Here is a 20,094-nt window from a genome sequence, read left to right as displayed (position 1 = left end):
TGGCTTCATCAGGGGAGGTAGTAGTGTTGAGATAGTTTGCTTAGTCAAGTATATACAGTGCAGACCAAAAGTTGATGGTCACTCATTTTTTCTTTACTTAGCTGCTTTTTTCTTGCCATAATACAAATTCTAACAGTCTATTCAGTAGGACTATCAGCTGTGTATCCACCAGACTTCTGCACAACACAACTGATGGTCCCAACCCCATTTATAAGGCAAGAAATCCCACTTATTAAACCTGACAGGGCACACCTGTGAAGTGAAAACCATTTCCGGTGACTACCTCTTGAAGCTCATCAAGAGAATGCCAAGAGTGTGCAAAGCAGTCATCAAAGCAAAAGGTGGCTACTGTGAAGAACCTAGAATATAAGACATATTTTCAGTTGTTTCACACTTTTTTGGTAAGTATATAATTCCACATGTGTTAATTCATAGTTTTGATGCCTTCAGTGTGAATGTACAATTTTCATAGTCATGAAAATACAGAAGAATCTTTAAATGAGAAGGTGTGTCCAAACTTTTGGTCTGTACTGTATATTATAAGTAATTACCTTAATGAACATAAGCTGTGAGAGGTCTTGCCAGGTGTCTCTGCCATGGTATCAGCACGCATGCGCAAGAAGTAGAGTATGATTTGGGCCAGAAAACGGTTTCCTATTTTTTGGACCTACATACCTCAGGTACAAAGTTATATGACTCCTTCCTTTTACACCTTTTGCAAATGGTACTACAAAATAATTATTTTGTGTTTGATCGGGTACATTACCGACAGATTTCCGGAACTGCGATGGGGGCCAGATGTGCCCCAGGCTATGTCAACCTCTTTTTGGGATGGTGGGAGGAGACCACGGTATGTCAGATTAGTGGCTTCCAGGATCATGTAGTTGGGTGGTGCCGCTACATTGATGATATTTTTATGCTATGGTCAGGCTCTTTGGAAGACTGTCCACTTTTTGTTGAAACATTGGAAATCCATGGAATATTGTTCTAACGTCTAATTTTTCATATTCCACTGTAGATTTCCTGGACCATAAGATTTCCCTGGACGGATCGTCCATCACCATGACCCTTTTTACGGAAACCAACGGCAACTAATAGCTTAATGCATTTCTCTAGCTTTCATCCGGCACACATTAGAAAAGGTATTCCTAAGGGATAATTTTTACGACTTCAAATTACAGGCGAAAGACCTTATGCAGAGATTTATGTCCAGGGGATAACCCCGTAAGCGTATCTTTTTTCTAAGGAAACTGATCGCAAAGAGAGTTTTGTACCTAAACATCTCAAGAGCTCACGGACTATCAATTTGATAACTACATATCATAATCAGTGGCAATATGTTTATCATATCCTGACAAAAAATTGGGGAATTCTTTTAAATGAACCAAGATTACAGAGATTTATTTCTCCAGAACCGAAAGTCATTGCTAGGAGGGCTCGTAATCTTAAAGATCATTCATTATAAATACAGTATAGTATATACCTCTCCTCCACACCGAAGGTCTTGTCCAAGGACAGGACAAGACCTTCGGTGTGGAAGGGAGGTATATACTATACTATATTTATAATGAATTATTTGATACCTACAGTTTGAATTCTGTCTATTACAATGAAGGAGAGGATATCTATGGATAGCATGGTCTCTTGATGAAAATATTCATGTGGCCTTATACAACTATGAGGACCTTGGTGCTGGTTAATTCATTTTACATAATTTAGTTATATATCTACATTCATGTTCACTTGGCAGCAAGACCACGGTTTTTCAGGTTACCTATTAGCCTTCCAATAAGCCTTTCTTTGTGAGCCTTACTGATACCTCTGTATTACTTGTGGGAATTTTCCCTTATTTGGGCCTATGCTATTGAGCAGGGCTCTATAATATGTCTTTTAAATGGTTGTTTAAAATTCAATAAAATTTATGTTTTATTTAAAGGGTGTCTTTGACCTCCTATGACTCTTAGTAGTTCTTTGTAGGTGTTATGCATTTTGAGTTGGAGGGGTCAGTTATGCATTGGCCTGTCAGGAAAATTTCTTTTCTTGTTGTTATCATCCAGTATAGCCTGCAGTTTAGGTAGATGACTAGCCCAGTTTGGGCTAAAGACTACAATGTCGTCAAGGTAGGCTACGGCATACTTCATATGTGGGGATAGGATATGATTCATAGCTCTCTGGAAGGTGGCTGGGGCCCACTGTAGTCCGAACGGCATCTGAATGTATTGAAAGCACCCATCAGGTGTCAAGAAAGCTGTCTTCTCCTTGGCCGTCTGGGACATGGGGATCTGCCAATAGCCCTTCATCAGGTCAAGGGTGGTGATATACCTCACCAGTCCAAGCCTCTCATCGATGCGGGGCATTGGGTATGCGTTGCACTTAGACACCTCATTCAGCCGGTGGTAGTCGTTACAAAACCTCCACTCTCTGTTGGGCTTTGGCACGAGGATTTTTGGGCTCGACCAGCCACTCTTTGACTCCTCTATCACACCGAGGTCTAACATCCTCTTCACCTCTTCCGAGATCACTTCCCGGCGTGCTTCAGGAATTCGGTACAGCTTCAGATTCACTCTTACATGTGGCTCTGTTAGCACGTCATGCTCTACCACCTGAGTATGTTTTGAGAACCGGTCACGATTCCGCTGTAACAGTTCTCGAAACTGTTGCTTCTAGGCCAGCGATAGAGTCTCTGCTATAGTGCTATAGTGACCTCTGCCATCTTGTCTTCGGGAGTGGCTCCCAGGAAAGGAGTTTCCACAGGTTCCCGGTCCTGCCACGGCTTGAGCAAGTTCACATGGTACACTTGGTGCGGCTTTCTTCGGCCAGGCTGGTGGACTTTATAATTAACTCCACTGACTTTCTCCACCACCTTGTACGGACCTTGCCATTTGGGCAGAAACTTGCTCTCGACTGTGGGGATTAGCACCAAAACACGGTCCCCAGGCAGGAACTGCCTTAGTCTCGCAAATCAGTTATAGACCCTTGCCTGGGCTTCCTGCGCCTGGAGGAGATGCGCCTTTACGATTGGCATCACTCTCGCTATTCTTTCCTGCATCTTGGCGACATGTTCAATGATGCTCCGGTGTGGCGTAACCTCGGCTTCCCAGGTTTCCTTAGCGATATCCAGAAGCCCTCACGGATGTCGTCCATACAGTAGCTCAAACGCAGAAAAGCCAGTAGAGGCTTGTGGAACCTCACTTACCGAGAAGAGCAGGAATGGCAGTAGGTAGTCCCAGTCATGTCTATCCTTCTCTATGACTTTCTTGAGCACCGCTTTCAGGGTCATATTAAAGCGCTCTACTAGGCGGTCTGTCTGTGGATGGTAAACAGAGGTTCGCAGCTGGGTAATCTGGAGGACATTGCACAGCTCCTTCATTACCTTGCTCATGAATGGGGTTCATTGATCTGTTAGGATTTCCTTCAGCAGACCGGTCCTGGCAAATATATGGACAAGTTCCCTGGCTATGCATTTGCTCGATGAGTTCCTTAGCGGTATCGCTTCTGGATACTGGGTCGCATAGTCCATGATCACCAGAATGTATTGGTGGCCTCGGGCTGATTTGACTAAGGGCCCTACTAGGTCCATAGCAATCCCCTCAAAGGAGACGTCTATCACCGGTAGTGGAACTAATGGACTACGGAAGTGGGAAGAGGGAGCGGTTATTTGGCAGGTGGGACAGGACCTACAATAGTCTAGAATTTCTCAGTAACACCCTGGCCATTAAAACCTACTCAATATCCTCTCCTGAGTTTTCTTGACCCCTAGGTGTCCCCCCAGAACATATGAATGGGCCATATCTAGTACCATCCCTCTGTATGGCCCTGGCACTAGCAGCTGTTCCGCTATCTCACCGCCCCTTAGTTTGTCCACCCGATATAACAACTCCACCTGAGCTGCAAAGTGGGGGAACCTGGTGTCGGCCCCCGGCTCTTGAGCAACCCCATTACATTAAGTAACCTGGTCAAATGCCACTTTTTGAGACAGGTCCCAAACTTGAGCAGTCCCAAACTTCTTTCTGGACACATCTAACTCAGGGAGGTTGGCCTCCTCGGTCACCGTCTCAACCCTGGTCTGCACCGGCCCGGGTAGGGAATGGATGAACCTGTCCATCACCACATACTCAACCATCTGGGCAGGAGAGGAAGACTCGGGCTGTAGCCACTTCTGGACTAGATGTAACAAGTCAAACATCTGTGCGCGTGGAGATTTGTCACCAGCATATGCAGTGGTGGACCCTTTGCGTTCTGACAGACATAGTTACACCTGAGCGTGCCAATATCTCAGTTTTTAATTTGGTATTTTCCTTTGCGTCTTGCAAATCCAGATCATAATAGGCCTTCTGCGGCTCCGCCGTCAGATATGGTGCCAGAACCTCCGCCCACTGCTCCAGTGGCAATCTCTCCCGTTCCGACACCCTCTCAAAAACAGTCAGGAACTCCTCAACATCATTCCCTGTGGTCATCTTCTGTAACGCTCTCCTTACCGTCTTTCTGAAGCATGCGTCATCACCTGGACTTGTCGGAGCTGCCGTCTTGCCACGGATCGCCACTGCAAGCAACTCAATCTGCTGCTGCTGACAATGCTGATCCTGTTGCTGCTGTTTCTGGAGCTGAACCTGTTGCATCAGCAGCTTAGTGGTCTCTTGTTGCTGCTGTAGCTGCTCACGGTGCTGCTGCTGCATGCTCTGCAGGCTCTGCTGCATGCTCTGCTGGCTCTGCAAGTGCTGCTGCTGCATGATCTGCACCAGGTTATTAATTAGCTCTTCTATGCTGCCAGACGTTACCTGCTGGCTGACAGCCTTTACCCAGGACATCCACAGGTCTCTGTAGCAGGTACATATGTTCTTGGAATCTTGCACGCACTCTCGCAACCACTGTGGTAAAGTGACTTGCTTGGCTCTACCAGAGGCACAGGACACATGTCTCGGGTTAACTTCCTGGTGGCTTATTTAGACGGCATAAGCTCCAGCAGGGTTCCACAAAAATAAACAGGCACTCTCCAGGGTAACAGAAAAACAAAAGATAATGTATAACAGAGTCCATTAGCGAGCGAGGCTTCACACGCTCCGGGTAGCACAGTGAAATCTCACCAACACCAGTCCTCCGGTGTTGCTCTCTGGCTTCACCAAACACAGCCTGGAGACTTCACTCCCCAGACCACACACTACAAAAAAAAAAAAAATTGTGACTGAGAATTTAAACTTGCTCAGCCACACCCTGAGGGGAGGTAGTGTGAATGGCTTCCCACCCTCTTTGCCATTCACAAAAAAACACACCCTTTAAGTGAGTTAACCCCCAGATATAACATGCTGGCAGAAAGTTTGTAGGCTTCAGTCCACATAGGCTAGCACCCGGAGTGACACATACCTCCCCTCGTATATAACACCAGTGACTCTGTAACAACATACATACATATACACACACACGCACAGTATATAAAAGTTCAAACCACCTCACTTCTCCCGTTACAAAATAAAAATAAAAAAATAATCATATTTAGTATCTATCTCATCGGTCTATAAAAGTTCAGTCTATTTTCTTGTAAAGAAAAAAAGAATTAAAAACAGAAGCACCAATTTTTCAGTTATTCCGCTGTAAAAAAATACCACAAATTGGTAACACTAAAAACTTCAGTTTACAACCCAACAAACAAGTCTTCACACTGCTCCATCAATAGAAGCATCTCAAAGTTATGGATCTTTGAAAAAGGTGACACAAATCACTTTTTTTTTACAAAGTGATAATTTCCATAGATCTAGGATGCTGACAGATAACGAAAATATCAATTTCTGTTAAACACACTATATGCTGTTGAATAAATGAAAAAAGGATCTTTTCTAAACAAAAAAACAAACAGTAAAATAATAAAACATAAAAATACTAATCAGCTTGCTATAGCCATTATGATACTGACTTGGAAAAATAGGGTAAAAGGTCTTTTTCCTGTAAAAGAAAAATAATCTATGACTGGCTTGCATTTTTTTATCATTTCATCCCACTTGGAATTTATTTTCCAGTTTTTTATTGCATTATATGGTAAAGTGAAAGGTTTCATTCAAAACTACAAATCATCCACCTTTTATACAGATATGTTGAAGGAAAAGTAGAAAAGTTATGGGTTTTGGAAGGAGGGGAGGAAAATAAAGTGCAAAAAGAAAAATTGGCAACATCGGGAAAAAGTTCTAGGACTTGTCCACTACTTTCTATGGACCCATGTGTGTGGTTTTCATTTCTCCGGCTTATGACAAGTACTTGTATCTGGATGTTTCTGGATCTTTGAAAGTTTTAATTCAACTGAACAATTTTCTTCATTAAGAAAAAAAAAAGTGAAATTACAGAAACCAGACGACACGTTAATTGTAAATTAATGTAATTTTCGCATTGTTCCATAGAGGCATGACATTTCCCATTATGTCAGGATGAGGACACACATCGCAGCCCAGCTGTGGGCGGCTTCCCTGCCTGACATAGATGGACGTCATCCTTCCACGGACCCCGTACTCTGCTCCATCGTATGTTACAGGGGGATCTGCAGTTGCTCAGCTTCTCTCATCAAAGGGAAAATTTCACTGAATTAAATATAAATATTTGCCTTCGGAGAATCGTGTAACTCTATTATTAGGAGCGACTCGGTAATATTCACCCGTCTATTGGTTTTATTGCTCAATTCCTATGTTGACTCTTTATAATTATGCGACTGTCTCATTTATTTTAGCTGCTGTTCTCCTACTTTGTGACTTTCTTTGTATTTGCAATATTTATTTGCTGGGGACACATCCATCTATGCGTTACATTGTTACCCTTTTGTTTCTTATTTTAAAAAAAGCAAGTTAAAAAAATACAAAAAGCCTCAGCAAAAAGGAAGGAAGCAGGGACTCTACTGACACCTATAGAAGAAAAAAAAAACACCCCTTAGATCACCTCTCAGAGAAATCTCACCTAGCCAAAGAGTTCTCCTGCTTTGCACTAATGAGGGGCAAAAACTTTGACACACGCATCTGCAAATGGATTTTCTGGTTTGGCTTTATATCCTGAGTCCTGTGCCCAAGCTCCTTTAGGATAAATACTTCCAATATGTGGCACTAGAGACCTTGCTCTCCGCTGCTTTGAGGAGGTGATTTGCTCATTGGTTCTCCGTGGTCACTGTTTAAATCCTCCATTCATCCAATGACGGTTGCCACCATAGGAGGACATCTTCACGGCCACTAGTTGAGTGCACTTAGTCAGCTACTTCTTGCAGAGAATCCTTGGCCAAACATACCATACGATAGGCAAGTAATCAAGTCATTTCCAATATCTTTATTACTTGGAATGCATGATCTGTTTTTTATCATCCTAAGGAACCCCTAAAACTTTCCAATGCCTACTATTGTCACAGCTCATACTGGCTTCTGGTGAACTTCAAACCTGGTTGTAAGGGGGTCCACCAGACTATTGTTGGAAAATACTGACCTAAGAGAGAAAATAGCATTGGATGGGTAAATGGCTGAATGGATGAATGAATGAATTGATGGATGGATGGATGCATGATGGATGAAGGAATAATTGGATGGACAGTTGGATGAATGTGTGGTTAGCTGGATGGATGGATCAATGTATGTATGAATGGGTGGGTGCATGGATGTGTGCATGGATGGGTGGATGGATGGATGAGTGAGTGGGTGGATGGATAGGTAAGTGGGTGGATAGATGGATAAATGGGCGGGTGGATGGATGGTTGAGTGTATGGATTAATGAATAGATGGACAGTCACATGGATGGATGGATAGCTGGATGGGTGGATGGATATCTGGCTGGATAAGTGGGTGGGTGGATGAAAGGATGGATGGATGGATTGGTGGGTTGATGGATGGATGGGTGGGTGGATGGATGGATGAGTGAGTGGGTGGATGGATAGGTAAGTGGGTGGATGGATGGATAAATGGGCGAGTGGATGGATGGTTGGGTGTATGGATTAATGAATAGATGGACAGTCACATGGATGGATGGATAGCTGGATGGGTGGATGGATATCTGGCTGGATAAGTGGGTGGGTGGATGAAAGGATGGATGGATGGATTGGTGGGTTGATGGATGGATTGGTGGGTGGATGGATGGATGGGTGGGTGGATGGATGGATGGGTGGATGGATGAGTTGATGGATGGATGGACAGTCGCATGGATGGATGGATAGCTGAAAAAGTTCTAAATGATGTTAATGAAGAACATCAGCAGCAATTCCAAAATTACGTCATGCCTTCCAAAGTAAAAAAGCTTCTAATGGCCGTATCCACCTAAAGAATTGGATAAATACGTGTACAAAGCGTATTTGGTAAGAAGAGACCAGCGAAAGCCAAATGATTCAGCTCCAGGAATAAGGTCCCCATTAGCCATTATCATTGTAGAGATGGTCACACAATGGCTACACCTTTACGAGAACATAGTAAACGGTTCATGTCACAATCGGCGCTCATGTGACGTGGATGTGACGATAATGGGTTAATCGGCCAATCTGTACTTCTCTGCAAGGTTTAGAGCAGAAAGAAACAAACTTCTTCGTTTTAAGACTTTCCCTACAAAAATCCTAACCAAAGAGGAAAAGAATAGCTTTGGAGGAATGTATATACAAATAATGAACCAAATGGGAAAACCCATATAATTATCCCTCTCTAAACAGGCTATAAAATGTAACTTTTAATCTTTATATTAAAATGTGAATGTAGAGGGTATTAAAATATTATCCCTAATCAGCCAAAATGATAAATAGACTAAAATCTATGACGTTCAGATGGTACCGTGGGGTGTCATCACCAGAGCTGAATGGGATAAATAAATCTCAGCACATGTCCCCCCAACAGGTTTCACCGCACTAGCGGCGTCATCAGGGGATGGGACACTAACATGATTAGTTAGTCATTTTATAGCCTGTTTAGAGAGGGATAATTATATGGGTTTTCCCATTTGGTTCATTATTTCCATACAAGAACTCCGAGCTTACAAAGGTTACTAATAAAATGTCAGACACATAAAGGTAAAACAGAATAAAATAATACAATCTCCTCTTATCAATGACGTCATTGAAGATCTTTCTTCTATTTTATTATACACTTTTTTTTTACCATTGATGGAGCTGAATGAGGCTATTTTTGTTTTGCTTTCTTTTGTTTTTTTTTTGGGGGGGGGCAAGCTGTAGCTTGTTTTGTCCCATGTTTTGGGAATTTTATGGACAATAATGGACTTCTTACAGTAGCTATATATTACTGTTTATTGCATTGCTGTAAGGTTCACCTTCCTTGAAGTTTTTCCCTTCTCTCTCCCTGTCTCCGTCTCACGTGTGAGGTAGCTAACCCCTCCCTTCTTCTTCCTGCTTTTCCTCATTCTCCATTAACCACCATTAGAAGCTCATGTGCACACAGACTGTCTCTGAGGAAAAGTTCTTTTTACCTGCTGGTGGATGTACTTCAACAGGATTTCTGTAAGAAAATAAAGCTTCTTCTAAAATCTTTACAATGTGCTTGCCTACAGCTGAGTTAAAGCTATCTGCGACCATCCAGGGCCATATTTGCCCTTAGGCACTTGTAGGCACGTGCCTAGGGCGCCGGAATTCGGGGGAGGGCGGCGCCTGAGGCGCCTGAGCGTGGTTTTTTTTTTTGTATGTTTTTTTGGGGCCGGGTTTGTGCCCCGAGTCGGCCGGGTGGCTCCGCCCACCCCCCCCGCTGCGGCACATACCGGCAGGCAGTGGCGGGGGGGCCCCCAGACCGCTCCCCCAGCTGCTTCTTCTCCGGCCGGGCCAGCACTGCAGCAGTTAACTTCCCTGTGCGTGGCCGTGTCTCCTAGGTGTGACGTCACGCAGTGGGCGCCCTGCACTGCTACTTACCACCGGAGAGGACTGGAGCCGAGCCGGGGGATGGTGAGTCTGTATGTGTATGAGAGAGTGTGTATGTGTGATTGAGTGTGTGTGTGTGTGCAGGCAGATATCATTGTGTGATGTCTGTTTATATGTATTTTTGTGTTTCAAATGTGTTTATGCGTGTATGTATATGTCTGTATATGTTTGTGTGTGCGTGACTGCATGCGGCCCCCTGCTGTGTATAGATGGCTCCGTGCGGCCTCCCGCTGTGTATAGATGGCGCCGTGCGGCCTCCCGCTGTGTATAGATGGCACAGTGCGGCCTCCTGCTGTGTATAGATGGCGCTGTGCAGCCTCCTGCTATGTATAAGTAACATACCTGGCGGCGTCCTTGCATAGTGGTTCATCTCCCACTGTGCAAGAGCGCGCACTTGATCTCCAGTCCAGTCTGCTAGCCTGGCTTCCCTCCATGCTGTCTGTTTGCCTCTGTTTCTGCTGCTTAAGGGCGGCGCCCGATCACTTCCTGTTTCTTGTACCTGCTGCGGGCACATCCCTTGTGCGTCCTCAGCCTATTGCTGTCTGTCATCTGGTATTTAACCCAGCTCCTCCCAAGAAACCCTGCCTGAGCATTGTGTTCTGTCAGTTGGCTTCTGGTCACTGATATGCCAGGTCCCGTTTATGTTTCCTGCCTTCGGTATCAGTTCCCGTGTCTGAACTGTGTCCTGTCTGTATTATCTTCTAGCCTGTTGTCTTCTGCCTATCCTGGAGGTTGTATTTCCAGGCCTGTGTGTACTCGCTCCTAGCCTGTTCGTTCCGCCTTCTAGGGGCCGCATACCTAGACACGCTCCTGTATCTTGCTGCTGTGTCTGTTCTTGTCTGAATACTCTCTTAGCCTGTTTCCTGATTTTCTCTATGTCCGTACCTTCCCTTTTCCTGCAGAATCTGATCCTGTACCTATCTCCTACTCGTTGTCTCTGTACTCCCGTTTGTGAGTTTAGAGTCCACTCGCTACTTCATTGTAAGTATCCTGTGTGTACCTGGTTCTGCCTTTCCCTTCCAGTCTGTTCCGTGTGAACAGAGCTCTGTCCCCTCTGCTCTGCCTTGCTTACCGCTCTGACGGTTCTTGCCCGCTCTGCCCTGTCCACCGCGTCTGAGGTTTCGCTTTGCTCAGTCCTGTCCACCGCGTTTGCGGTTTCGCTTTGCTCAGCCCTGTCCACTGCGTCTGCGGTTTCGCTTTGCTCAGCCCTGTCCACCGCGTCTGCGGTTTCGCTTTGCTCAGTCCTGTCCACCACGTCTGCGGTTTCGCTTTGCTCAGCCCTGTACACCGAGTCTGCGGTTTCGCTTTGCTCAGCCCTGTCCACCGCGTCTGCGGTTTCGCTTTGCTCAGCCCTGTCCACCGCGTCTGCGGTTTCGCTTTGCTCAGCCCTGTCCACCGCGTCTGCGGTTTCGCTTTGCTAAGCCCTGTCTACCGCGTCTGCGGTTTTGCTTTGCTCAGCCCTGTCCACCGCGTCTGCGGTTTCGCTTTGCTCAGCCCTGTCCACCGCGTCTGCGTTTTCGCTTTACTCAGCCCTGTCCACCGCGTCTGCGGTTTCGCTTTGCTCAGCCCTGTCCACCGCGTCTGTGGTTTTGCTCTGCTCAGCTTTGTCTACCGAGTCTGCGGTTTTGCTCTGCTCAGCCTTGTCTACCGCGTCTGTGGTTCTGCTCTGCTCAGCCTTGTCTACCGCGTCTGCGGTTCTGCTCTGCTCAGCCTTGTCTACCGCGCCTGCGGTTCTGCTCTGCTCAGCCTTGTCTACCGCACCTGCGGTTTCGCTTTACTCTGTTTGTTTACCGCATCTGCGGCTCTGAATTTGTCTCCCAGTCTGTACTGGCGTGTGCATTACAGCATGCTCAGGCCATGGTTCCCGTTGAGCCCCACGGCCTTCGCTCTCTGAGACGTTTTCCAGCGAATACGTGCTTCTAGAAGAAATTTTTTTTTTTTTTTTGCTACCAGCTAAGTTTCAGGCGTATTACGCACCCGTCCAGATGGATCTATCAGCACTCGTTCCTGCGGATCCGCCACGGTACTTTGGGGATCCAAAACAAAGTCGTGCATTTGTGGAGCAATGCATGCTACACTTCAAGGCCTACCCTCTCTATTTTCCTTCCGATTGGGCTAAAGTGGCTTTTATGATTGACTACCTAGCGGGTGATGCCTTGAAATGGGTCACCCCCCTATGGGAAGCATGGGATCCTGTCGTCCTTGACCTGCAGGCCTTCCTGGTGGACTTTCGTATGGTCTTTGAGGACCCTAACCCTGAAGCCCCTGCTGAAGTTTCACTTCCCAATATCCCGGAGCAGCCCCGACGGGTAATGTGTGTGGGTAGCGCACTAGTCCTCCTGCCCGAAGAGACTACTGCTCACCCAGAATCCACACAGGATGACTACGCTCTCCGGAATACTTCTCACGACCTCAAGAGGCAGTCCAGACGTGCTAGGCGTAGAGGCAAGCCGTCACGCCAGGGTCTGTTCTCCCAAAGACCTCCTGATTCCAACCTTGAGGTTCCTGCTGAAGCTTCATTTCCCGGATCCCGGAGCAGCCCCGACGGGTAATGTGCGTGTGTAGCGCACCAGTTTTCCTGCCCGAAGAGACTACTGCCTACCCAGAATCCACACAGGAGGACTTCCTGCACCCGATATCTGATGCTTCACCCACTTTAACCGGTGAGCCTGTCCAATGGTACTCCGAAGCAGTGATTACCTCCGAGTCTGTGCATCTCTACTACCTGGCGGAGGACCCCCTGTTGCCTCCTGAATCCTCCGGGATACCACCTAATGACAAATGGAGAGAGACTTCCCTACACCCGGTACCCAATACTTCGTCCGCTCCGTCCTGTGAGCCTAACAATGGGTACCTCAAAGCGGTAGTTAACCCCGAGTCTCTACACCCCTCCGACCAGGCGGAGGACCTCCAGTTGTCTCCAGAACCCTTCGGGGTGCTACCTGGTAGCGAATGGACAGAGTCTTCCCTATACTCTGTACCTGATACCTCGGCCGCTTCGTCCAGTGAGTCCGACCTAGTGTACTCCGAAGCAGAGGTTATCCCCGAGTCTCTACACCCCTCCGACCAGGCGGAGGACCTCCAGTTGTCTCCTGAACCCTTCGGGGTGCTACCTGATAGCGAATGGACAGAGACTCTCCTATACTCGGTACCTGATACCTCGGCCGCTTCTTCCAGTGAGTCCGACCTACTGTACTCCGAAGCAGAGGTTACCCCCGAGTCTCTGCACCCCTCCAACCTGGCGGAGAACTTCCAGTTGTCTCCTGAACCCTCTGGGGTGCTACCTGATAATAAGTGGAGAGAGACTTCCTTGTGTGCTGTTCCTGGTACTCCACCCATTTTGTCTGTTGCTGAGGATGGCTGGATAGGAGGTAGCATCCTAGCTACCCAGATGAGACCAGTTTTTCCTGTGGACAGTGGAAGTGATCTCCTTGAAGTGAAGGATTGGCTCTCGAATTCCCTGCGGAACATTCTGGCAGGCCTGAAGAAGAGGGGGCATAAGGGGGGGTACTGTAACCTACCTGGCGGCGTCCTTGCATAGTGGTCCATCTCCCACTGTACAAGAGCGCGCACTTGATCTCCAGTCCAGTCTGCTAGCCTGGCTTCCCTCCATGCTGTCTGTTTGCCTCTGTTTCTGCTGCTTAAGGGCGGCGCTCGATCACTTCCTGTTTCTTGTACCTGCTGCGGGCACACCCCTTGTGCGTCCTCAGCCTATTGCTGTCTGTCATCTGGTATTTAACCCAGCTCCTCCCAAGAAACCCTGCCTGAGCATTGTGTTCTGTCAGTTGGCTTCTGGTCACTGATATGCCAGGTCCCGTTTATGTTTCCTGCCTTCGGTATCAGTTCCCGTGTCTGAACTGTGTCCTGTCTGTATTATCTTCTAGCCTGTTGTCTTCTGCCTATCCTGGAGGCTGTATTTCCAGGCCTGTGTGTACTCACTCCTAGCCTGTTCGTTCCGCCTTCTAGGGGCCGCATACCTAGACACGCTCCTGTATCTTGCTGCTGTGTCTGTTCTTGTCTGAATACTCTCTTAGCCTGTTTCCTGTTTTTCTCTATGTCCGTACCTTCCCTTTTCCTGCAGAATCTGATCCCGTACCTATCTCCTACTCGTTGTCTCTGTACTCCCGTTTGTGAGTTTAGAGTCCACTCGCTACTTCATTGTAAGTATCCTGTGTGTACCTGGTTCTGCCTTTCGCTTCCAGTCTGTTCCGTGTGAACAGAGCTCTGTCCCCTCTGCTCTGCCTTGCTTACCGCTCTGGCGGTTCTTGCCCACGCTGCCCTGTCCACCACGTCTGCGGTTTCGCTTTGCTCAGTCCTGTCCACCGCGTCTGCGGTTTCGCTTTGCTCAGCCCTGTCCACCACATCTGCGGTTTCGCTTTGCTCAGCCCTGTCCACCGCGTCTGCGGTTTCGCTTTCCTCAGCCCTGTCCACCCCGTCTGCGGTTTCGCTTTGCTCAGCCCTGTCCACCGCGTCTGCGGTTTCGCTTTGCTCAGCCCTGTCTACTGCATCTGCGGTTTCGCTTTGCTCAGCCCTGTCCACCGCGTCTGCGGTTTCGCTTTGCTCAGCCCTGTCCATCGCGTCTGCGGTTTCGCTTTGCTCAGCCCTGTCCATGCGTCTGTGGTTTTGCTCTGCTCAGCTTTGTCTACCGCGTCTGCGGTTTTGCTCTGCTCAGCCTTGTCTACCGTGTCTGCGGTTCTGCTCTGCTCAGCCTTGTCTACCACGTCTGCGGTTCTGCTCTGCTCAGCCTTGTCTACCGCGCCTGCGGTTCTGCTCTGCTCAGCCTTGTCTACCGCACCTGCGGTTTCGCTTTACTCTGTTTGTTTACCGCATCTGCGGCTCTGAATTTGTCTCCCAGTCTGTACTGGACCCTACCCAGCCTGCGCTCTAGTCTACCTGTTCCTGTATTCCCCGGTGTGGGTCAACAGCCATGTCCGGAGTCTGAGCTGGAGTAGACCCTGGTCCCTCTTCTCGGTTCCTCCCTGGTGCACTGGCGTCGTATGCCGTCGTGCGACCTTGGTCGGATCGGGCAGATACTTAGTTACGCCCCTCCAGGCACTCTCCGATTCATGGCACAGTGGAACCACTAAACACGCACACGCCAGTCAGTCCGGGCGTGTGCATTACAGTATAGATGGCGCTGTGTGGCCTCCTGCTGTGTATCGATGGCGCTGCGCGGCCTCCTGCTGTGTATAGATGGCGCTGTGCGGCTTCCTGCTGTGTATAGATGGTGCTGCGCGGCCTCCTGCTGTGTATAGATGGCGCTGTGCGGCCTCCTGCTGTGTATAGATGGCGCTGTGTGGCCTCCTGCTGTGTATAGATGGCGCTGTGCAACCTCCTGCTGTGTATAGATGGCGCTGTGCGGCCTCCTGCTGTGTATAGATGGCGCTGTGCGGCCTCCCGCTGTGTATAGATGGCGCTGTGCGGCCTCCCGCTGTGTATAGATGGCGCCGTGCGGCCTCCTGCTGTGTATAGATGGCTACGTGCGGCCTCCTGATGTGTATAGATGGCTACGTGCGGCCTCCTGCTGTGTATAGATGGCTACGTGTGGCCTCCTGCTGTGTATAGATGGCTACGTGCGGCCTCCCGCTGTGTATAGATGGCTATGTGCGGCCTCCCGCTGTGTATAGATGGCGCGGTGCAGCCTCCCGCTGTGAATAGATGGCTACGTGCGGCCTCCCGCTGTGTACAGATGGCACCGTGCAGCCTCCCGCTGTGTATAGATGGCTACGTGCGGCCTCCCGCTGTGTATAGATGGCTACGTGCGGCCTCCCGCTGTGTATAGATGGCTACGTGCGGCCTCCCGCTGTATATTGATGGCTACATGTGGCCTCTTGCTGTGTGTAGATGGCTATGTGCGGCCTCCCGCTGTATATAGATGGCTACATGTGGCCTCCTGCTGTGTGTAGATGGCGCCGTGCGGCCTCCTGCTGTGTATAGATGGTGCGGTGCAGCCTCCCGCTGTGTATAGATGGCTACGTGTGGCCTCCCGCTGTGTATAGATGGCGCCGTGCAGCCTCCCGCTGTGTATAGATGGCTACATGCGGCCTCCCGCTGTGTATAGATGGCTACGTGCGGCCTCCCGCTGTGTATAGATGGCTACGTGCGGCCTCCCGCTGTGTATAGATGGCTACATGCGGCCTCCCGCTGTGTATAGATGGCGCCGTGCAGCCTCCCGCTGTGTATAGATGGCTACATGCGGCCTCCCGCTGTTTATAGATGGCTACGTGCGGCCTACCGCTGTATATAGATGGCTACATGTGGCCTCCTGCTGTGTGTAGATGGCGCCGTGCGGCCTCCTGCTGTGTATAGATGGCTATGTGCGGCCTCCCGCTGTGTATAGATGGCTATGTGCGGCCTCCCGCTGTGTATAGATGGCTATGTGCGGCCTCCCGCTGTGTATAGATGGCTACGTGCGGCCTCCCGCTGTGTATAGATGGCTACGTGCGGCCTCCCGCTGTGTATAGATGGCTACGTGTGGCCTCCTGCTGTGTATAGATGGCTACGTGTGCTCAATATTGAGTCATACAATTAATGTAAGGCTATGTGCCCACGATGCAGAAGTGCTTTGGATTTTTTTGAGCGTTTCTGCATCTCCCTGGCAGAAAAAACGCATGCGGGTGTGAAGCGTTCTTCACTTGCATTTCCGCATGTGGGTTGACAAGCGATTTTAGCATCACTTGGAAAGTGCTTGACAACTTGGCCACACTATATAAATCCATGGAACCGGCATGGATTTATATAGTGTGACCATAAAAGAATGGTAAAAAATAAAAAAAAATATATAATTACCTTCTGATGGTCTGCCAATGTCAGCGGTCGCGTGACCCGTCACATGACTAAATGACGTCACCACAGGTCCTTCAGTCCACCGCGAGCTGCTGGGAAGCCAGGACGCATCGGATAAAGACATCGGGGGCCATCAGAAGGTAAGTATGATATTTATTTTTTATTTTATTCTTTTTTTTTTACAGGTTCTATGGTACCCGGGTCCGGAGGAGAGTCTCCTGTCCTCCACACCTGGGTACCATCCGCACATTGAAACGCATGGATTCTGCATCTACATATACAGTGATGCTGATTACATGTGTTCCAATGCAAGTCAATGGCGGCGAAAAAGCAGAGCTTCCGCAAAATAATTGGTAGTGCTGCGGATTTTTCCACAATGATAATCCGCAGTGGAAATTTCCGCAGCATGTGCACAGCACATGCGGATTATCATTGGGGAACATGGCAGACCTTCTACCAAGCGTTTTTTAAGCGTTTCTGCAGCGGAATTGCTTAAAAAACGCATAGTGGGCACACAGCCTAAAAAAATTATTATAATTAATATTGTGCCAAATTAATTTCACGTGAACTATCACATGATCTATCACAGGGGATCATGCGACATGTGACACATCAGGTGTGTGTGTGTGGGGGGGGGCCCGCGCCTTCTAAACTGCCCGGGGCCCTTGCTACTCTTAATCCACTCCTGATCGCGCCCTCTCGCCCTCCGGTCACGCCCACCCACCTCACCTCTCTAGTCTGCTCTGCTGCTGCGATCTGGAAAGAAGAGGAGGAGCCCGGGCACTTGAAGTTCCAGCGGAGTCCCGGGCAGCACATCGCTGGCGGCGGCTCATCTCAGCAGGCAGCGCCAGTAATTGTGTCCTGTTGTGATGTGCCATTGCGCCGACACTGCCACCCGGGCCGTGGTGCCGGTGCATGATGCTGGCTGAGGAGCTGCCGCTTCTGCAGACAGTCTGCTCTGCAGCATAATTGATGATGGCGGGTGGCAGGCAGCGAGGCGGGCGGCGGGATCATAGTTTAGGCGCAGACGCGCAGTCAGCAGCTGCCGCCGGTACTGTGTTCTGTGCTGTGCACAGACAGTACAGCCAGCGGGCAGCAGTGCCAGCCTGACAGAGCCCAGACTGCCTGAGTCTCTGACTAGTCTCAGACTCTGAGAAGTCTGACTAGTCTGTGACTGTTGTCACTGGTCAGACATGATGGCAGGCAGCAGCAGGGAGGGACACAGTGGGGTCTGAATCCCAGACATGGGCTGCATCAGGCACTGCAGCATTGCATATGGGCCATATGCAATTCTGCAGTGCCTGCTGCAGCCCAGTTCTGTGTGGGCAGCTCCCATCCCCCCCCCCACCCCCATATACAATGCTGCAGCCCAGTTCTGTGTGGGCCGCTCCCATCCCCCCCACCCCCATATACAATGCTGCAGCCCTGTGGTCTGTGTGGGCCGCTCCCCCCCCCATATACAATGCTGCAGCCCTGTGGTCTGTGTGGGCCGCTCCCATCCCCCCCACCCCCATATACAATGCTGCAGCCCTGTGGTCTGTGTGGGCCGATCCCATCCCCCCACCCCCATATGCAATGCTGCAGCCCTGTGGTCTGTGTGGGCCGCTCCCACCCCCCCCCACCCCCATATGCAATGCTGCAGCCCTGTGGTCTGAGTGGGCCGCTCCCACCCCCCCCCACCCCCATATGCAATGCTGCAGCCCTGTGGTCTGTGTGGGCCGATCCCATCCCCCCCACCCCCATATGCAATGCTGCAGCCCTGTGGTCTGAGTGGGCCGCTCCCATCCCCCCCACCCCCATATGCAATGCTGCAGCCCTGTGGTCTGAGTGGGCCGCTCCCATCCCCCCCCACCCCCATATGCAATGCTGCAGCCCTGTGGTCTGTGTGGTCCGATCCCATCCCCCCCACCCCCATATGCAATGCTGCAGCCCTGTGGTCTGAGTGGGCCGCTCCCACCCCCCCCCACCCCCATATGCAATGCTGCAGCCCTGTGGTCTGTGTGGGCCGCTCCCACCCCCCCCCACCCCCATATGCAATGCTGCAGCCCTGTGGTCTGAGTGGGCCGCTCCCATCCCCCCCACCCCCATATGCAATGCTGCAGCCCTGTGGTCTGAGTGGGCCGCTCCCACCCCCCCCCACCCCCATATGCAATGCTGCAGCCCTGTGGTCTGTGTGGGCCGCTCCCACCCCCCCACCCCCATATGCAGTGCTGCAGCCCTGTGGTCTGTGTGGGCCACTCCCATCCCCCCCCACCCCCATATGCAATGCTGCAGCCCTGTGGTCTGTGTGGGCCACTCCCATCCCCCCCCACCCCCATATGCAATGCTGCAGCCCTGTGGTCTGTGTGGGGCGCTCCCATCCCCCCCCTCCCACACCCCAACCTTTTATATATGCTACATGGAATGGGGGGGGGGGAGCTACATGAAACTTGGGGAAACGGCCGCGACGGGGGGGTAGATATAGGATGCGAGGGGGGCACGACGTGGGGGGGACGTGACGGGGGGTGAGGGTGGGCGTGACCGGGGGGGCGACCACTGACAGCGACCTCAGCGAACAGCTTATAAGATCACGGTCAGAAGCTGAAGCAACTAAGGTACAAGCCGCCTTTGTGCAAAAGAAAACAGAAATGGAAGCAGAAGCTGTGTGCAAGAAGGCAGAAATGGAAGCGAGCACAGAAGCCGAAACAGCACGCAAGAAGGCAGAAACAGCACGCATGGAGGCAGAGATGGTAGCCGAAGCAGCACGCAAGAAGGCCGAAATTGAAGCCAGCACAGCACGCAAGAAGGCAGAAATAGAGACCCTAGAAAAGGAATGTGAACACGCCACAGCCATGGCAAGGTTAAAGGTCCTGGAACAAGCTATCAGTGGGAGCCAAAGAGACAGCATCAGTTTGAGTGATTTCGATACTGAAGACCCTCTTAAACATACTAGAGACTATGTGCAAAGCCAAAAGAGTGCACCCCTGATTCCAGTAATTATTCCTGATGCCAAAGATGTGCCCTTAAGGCAACAGAGCGCAGAGCGTTTATCAGCATCCTGCATTCAAGGTCAGTGCAACACGCTGCCAACCCTTCTCAAGCTCCCTTGTGCACCGGAATGTACCAGGCCCCTGCACCTCACCAAACCCTATGCACAGAAGCACATGTGCAGACCAATATGCAGGCAAGTCATCACATTCCGGTCAGCCACACAGTTCCAGCTCCATGTGTGGCAGAATCTATGCACATTAATCCGGTTACTGGACTGAATGCCTACGCTGCACCATACTTTCCTGTACTCCTAGGTCAAAACACTACAAACCGTATGAACAATGCTACCCAACCAGCAACAGTCTTTCCAAAAGCAGAGAATAACTGACATGTCCGCCTTTGCAAGGTACATGATTCGCTGTGATCTAACTAAGAATGGTCTTACAAAGTTTGATGATCAACCTGAAAACTACAGAGGT

Source organism: Phyllobates terribilis, unplaced genomic scaffold (assembly GCF_046119375.1).
Source record: "Phyllobates terribilis strain yellow unplaced genomic scaffold, ASM4611937v1 Scaffold_8__6_contigs__length_399053987, whole genome shotgun sequence".
Classification (NCBI taxonomy): domain Eukaryota; kingdom Metazoa; phylum Chordata; class Amphibia; order Anura; family Dendrobatidae; genus Phyllobates; species Phyllobates terribilis.
Note: the sequence above shows the minus strand (reverse complement) of the source record.